Below are 5,650 nucleotides of genomic sequence, written 5' to 3'. Positions count from 1 at the left end.
CGTGCCAATATGCCAAGAGGCAAAACGCAGGGCCTTACTATTCAGAACTGGAATGCAGCCGAGGCCAGAATGTCTCTCAGGGAAGGCCAAAGGCACTCTAGGATAGGGATCCCAGTCCATGTTCTTCTGGGCCAGAAACAGTGAGATCTGGGACAGGTGCTGTGGTTCTCAAACTCATGTGTACCCAGAGGCCGCTAAGGGATCTGAGGGTGCTCCCTGAGCCTGGGATGAAGTGGAATCCTGTTTAGCTCCAAGTGAGTACTAACATATGTACATACGTATGTAGGGGCTGGAAGAGAGGTTTTCTATGGAAGACGTAGGTGCTACTCTTTATGGCAAAGGCCTCCCCCATCTCCCGAGATGATCCTTGATGTAGGAGACAGTCCTTGCTTGTCTGAACTGTTTTATTCGTGGCGGATGAGAATGCATATGTCTTACTCAGAGTGTCTATATACTTCTGGGTATTGGCCCACCTACAAATGGAGTCAGGAGGCTATCAAATTAAATTTAAAAAGAGAATATGAAGCTTAGGGGGTAGGGAAGTGGGGTAGATCTGTGAAGAATTAGGAGAAAGAGTTGGGAGTTAATAGGGTCAAAATGTTGTATAAAACGTTCAAAGAATTGGTAAAACTCATACTAAAAATAAATGTTACATTACATTTACATCCTGAGTCACAGGGAGCAGGCAGAGATGAAAATATATGCACCTCATTGATAGAAATAATTGTATGGGTTTATACATTAAGAATAAACTTAATTAAAATGTGAATGGAAGAAAACAATTAAAGAGCTTAAGTGCAGAGGCACCCTGCATTTGTGGAAGCAGTGATTCCCAGAGGCCATTAGGTTGCTAAGTGTAACCCTCATCACCAGAGGGAGGTTACCTCCCTATGAGTCATTGGCCAGAGAGGTCCCAGCAGTCCCATACATCATAAAGACTATTCCATTGATATTGGCTGCATGCCAGAACTATGCAGTACAGATACTTTGGTAAAGAAAAATAAAGCTGGGACCAAACTGGAAGCTCCCCCCATCCCTCACTGGCTGGCTTTCCTGGATCCTGAAGGTTCTCTGAGAGCTGGTAAGGGAGCATTTTCACCAATAGTCCTGCTTGGCTATGGGTTTTGCGGGTGAAGATACTGAAATGCCAGGCAGGGTGTGGCACAGCTCTCAGGGGTATACTCAACAGCATTCCAATTTAAGAACTGCCCAGAGTACTGAATTCACAGCTGGTCCTACAGGCCAGGAACAACTCTGAAGTGAGGAGTCACACTCGGCAGTGGGAAAGCCACTGCTTGCTATGGTTTTATTAGGTGGGTGTGATGTGCCTTTCAAATGGCCACTGCCATCAGCCTCATCCAGTCATCAAAAGAAACTTGCTTTACAGTAAAGTGTGTGAAACAGAGACTCATAGTTACTGATAAAGCTCATGAGAACATGTGACTTCTGTTGTGTGGTCCAATAATTAGACACAGGTAGCCATTGATATCACCCACTCCCAGGCTCAGGGGAACTCCCTCTGTGAAGAGAGTTACAAAGGTGACAGAGGGAAGAACAGGTGAAGAGACACACAGACATTTCCTCCAAATTCAAACATTCCCTCCAGAAGGGAAGGGAAGGCTCAGGAGACTCTAGCGGAAACCAAAGCATCACATATCTTGGAAAGTGGAAACTTGCAAGATTCTTTAAGACCCCTCCCCAGTTATTTAGAAAGGAAAACAACTGTGGGAGAAGTTTGTTGGGCCCTGAAAGTTGTGCAGACAGCTCTAAGTTGTGGCTTTCCTAAGTTGTCATTCATGTCAGGAAGGGCTTTCCAATGATGCAGCCACTTTTGAGTCATTCCAGCTGCTATAAGTTTCCCTCTACCCACACTCTCTTTTTTGGTTTTTCAAGACAGGGTTTCTCTGTGTAGCCCTGGCTGTCCTGGAACTCACTCTGTAGACCAGGCTGGCCTTGAACTCAGAAATCTACCTTCCTCTGCCTCCCAAGTGCTGGGATTAAAGACGTGTGCCACCACTGCCTGGCCATACTCTTGCTAGTAAACCCAACAAAACCTCACTGGTTCACTGAGTTGGACTTTGGTGCAGTCTTTACTTTGATCTTTCGAGGGTTCCCTTTCTGTGGCGAGTACACATGTATGTACTGCCTCTCCCCAGGAAAGGTCTGTCACATAACAGCTGTTTTTTTCTTTCCTCCTGTCGATATTTGTTAAGCACCTACTGCATGTCAAATAGTATGCAGCCACTGGAGAAACAATTACAAATAAGCAAATTCCATTGAACTTTACTCCTAGTCTGGGTTCCTGCCTTTCTGAGTCTCTCCACCGGAATGACCTAGAGGATGCTCAATAAATAGAAGCACAAGTCACCTCCTCTACCAAGCTTGAGTCATCCCTTTCTGTGCACAAAACCTGTGCTTGGAGCTGCAGACAGGAAGCAGGTCAGAACCCATTCCTCCCTCCAGAGAAACTATCCCCCAGTCTTTCCCGCTTTGATTAGGGACCATGCAGACATTGTTCCCTTTCTTCAACTGATCTCAAATACATGATCTTTAAATAAATGTGAAGATGTTTCCAAAGAACAAAATAATCATTACCAGTAACCAAAAATCATCATGTATTTATGCATTTATTTCACAGTATCTGAATGAGATCACCTTCTGTGATAGCTTGATAATGGCTCCCATATATTTGAACGCTTAGTCACCAGAGAGTGGCATTACCTGAGAGGGATTAGGAGCTGTGGCCTTGTTGGAGTAAGTTTGGCTTTGTTGGAAAAGTATGTCACTGAGAGTGGGCTTTGGGGTTTCAAAAGCTCAAGACAGTTCAAGTAGCTCTCTCTTCCTGCTGCCCATGGATCCAGGCATTGAACTCTAAACTACTTCTCTAGTACCATGTCTACCTGTGGCACCATGTATCCCACCACGACGATAGTGAACTAAACCTCTGAAACCGTAAGCAAACCCCAATAAGACGTTTTCTTTATAATAGTTGCTATGGTCATGGTGGTCTTCACAACAATAGAACACTGACCAAGACACCTTCCTTTGCCTGGCATTGTTAAAAGTAGAATCAAGTTCCAAGTATCTTTCATCTCTAGCACATAGTAGGTACTCCATAAATATTTTAAAACAAACCAGATTTGGTTTCTCATGCCTATAATCTCAGCACTTGGAGTGCCAAGGCAAAAAGATCTTGAGTTCCAAATCTGTTTGGCTATATGCTTATTCTCTCTCTCTCTCTCTCTCTCTCTCTCTCTCTCTCTCTCTCTCCCTCTGAGTAGATAGATAGATAGATAGATAGACAGACAGACAGACAGACAGACAGATAGATAGATAGGTAAATAGATAGATATGGGCTAGAGGTGTTGGCTAGCATGCAAAAACCCTAAGACCAATCCCCAGAGTCACATACACTTGATGTGGAAGTAAAGACTATGCCCTAGGTGGTCCTAATCTCCCACTCAGAAGGCCCAGCACCAGCAACCACACATGACTCATTCACTCTGTCTGTCTGTCCTCATCATCATCATCATCATCATCATCATCATCATCATCATCATCAATTTATTTACTTATTTAGGGTCAGAGTGGAGGTACTCGTGAAGGTCTGGTGACAAATTTGTTAGGAGTCAGTTCTCTCCCCCACCATGTGAGGTGTATGGATCTGAATTTTTAGGTTATCAGGTTAGTGGCAAGATTCTTTACCTTCTGAGCTATATTTCAATCCCCAGGATTTTTTTGTTTGTTTTTTTCTTATACAGGGCTTCATGTAGCCCAGGCTAGCCTAGAACTCATTGTATAGTCACTAATGACTGTGAGCTCTTGATATTCTTGCCTTCCTCTACCTCCCAAGGGCTGGGATTACAGCTCAGTACTGTAAACTTTGTCAATTGCCCATGATGGGAGAGGTCATGGGCTTTAAAAAGGAACCCAGTACTGTTATCTTGCCAAACCGCCATGTTGTCAAATTGCATTCCCAATGTCTGTATTCATGTCCATGGATTAGTGCTGCTCTCAGACGTGGCCAGAGAAGCTTCTTCTGCAGCAGGTAAGTTAATGCGGACTCAGAACTAGTCACAGTATTAAGAAAAAGTGACTGTTGAGTGTTCACCCCTAAAGGGGGCAGCTGTATCAATCAACCCACCAAGGCTCAGGGAACAACACAGAAGGGGAGGGAGGAAGAAAGTAAGAGCTGATGAGGGGGAGGATCCCACTCAAGTGCTGACTTCTGGATATGACCCAGCTACCACTCTCATGAACTCACTGCTCTGATGGTTACCCACACAAGGTCAAGCTGATAAAATGACTAAAGAGTCCTGCAGACTGCACTAGTAGACTCAATTAGTGAGGGGGCGCTCAGAAGGGGGAAAACTAGCCCAGAAACTTCATTCTCAAAGACTACGGCAGAATAAATAGGAGAAGATTTCATGGAGGAGATGGCATTTCAGCTGAGGTATCCTGTTCCAGAGGCTGTGTGATTAACTTATTAAATTGGTTAGGTTTGAGTCACTGGAAAGCAGGTACTTGGACATTTCTGGGATGGGGTATCTTGATTAGATGAACTGAACTGGGAAGGGCCATTGTAGATGTGGGTGCTGCCACTCCATGGGCTGGGGTCCTAGACTGCATACAAATGAGACAGAGAGCTAGCACAGCTGATCATAGTTCCTGACTTTGAATGCTGTGTGACAAGCCTTCTCAAGCTCTAGCCATCATGCCTTCCCAGGTATGAGAGAATAATGCCCTTCAAAATGTGATCCAAAATCACCCTTTTCTTCCTTAAAGTGCTTTGTTTGGGTATTTTGTGCCAGTAATGAGGAAAATAATTAATACAGGCAGGGAAAGCCAAGAATGCACCCCACATATCAGAGAGACCAACTAGCATAAACAAAAAGACCTGAGGTCCGGATGTAATTTCTCATTCTAAAGAAAGAGAAAAGGTCGTTAGGACAGAATACACAGAATGACAGTGGCTCAAGATGCTTAAGAAGACAGACAAGGCTCTGCAGAGGAAGGACTTTCCCCATCATCCCAGCAACCCATACCATACTCAACCGTGGGATACTGAGTGTTGTGAACTATAACTCAATGAAGGGTCCCAGGTGGGCCCATGCCACATGTTCCCCGGAGAAATAACGCCATGCAACAGATCTTCCATAAGGAGGTTTATTTGGGGGGAAAGAGAAGGGGTGAGGGCCTGGAGAAGGGGTAGAGGCAGACCAGTAAACATAGCCAGACAAGTGGGAGCAGAGTCCTGTGGGCAGAGAAGGAGCAGACAGACTGACAGAGCAGACAGACTGACAGAGCAGACAGAGTGACAGAGCAGACAGACTGACAGAGCAGACAGACTGACAGAGCAGACAGAGTGACAGAGCAGACAGACTGACAGAGCAGACAGAGTGACAGAGCAGACAGACTGACAGGCATTTTTTCTCTCCCTCAGTGACACAGATATTGGCCAAATTAGACCAGATTAAAAGTAAATGAAGGCAGTTTATTAGGAGGCAGTTTTGTGTCCTCCTTCACTGATCTCATAAATGGAGGTCAGTGAAGACATACATCCAGGCTAAAGCAAAGGACTTTTATAGAGTTTAGGCAAGGAATGATGGTGTGCTAGCTAGGAGCTGGGATAGTGTCCATACATGGTCAA

At 44.8% G+C, this 5,650-nt stretch overlaps 1 long non-coding RNA gene across 1 annotated transcript; it reads left to right on the top strand.

Annotated features, from left to right (window-relative positions):
- The first annotated feature begins 985 nt into the window (after positions 1-985).
- On the top strand, positions 986-2,562 carry LOC116076432. The gene is made up of 2 exons (XR_004112950.1): positions 986-1,081; positions 2,294-2,562. It is a non-coding gene; the product is annotated as an uncharacterized LOC116076432 (long non-coding RNA).
- The last annotated feature ends 3,088 nt before the right edge of the window (positions 2,563-5,650 follow it).

This window comes from Mastomys coucha, unplaced genomic scaffold, assembly GCF_008632895.1.
Source record: "Mastomys coucha isolate ucsf_1 unplaced genomic scaffold, UCSF_Mcou_1 pScaffold4, whole genome shotgun sequence".
Classification (NCBI taxonomy): Eukaryota; Metazoa; Chordata; class Mammalia; order Rodentia; family Muridae; genus Mastomys; species Mastomys coucha.
The sequence above is the reverse complement of the archived record's forward strand: the minus strand, read 5'-3'. Positions and strand labels throughout refer to the sequence as shown.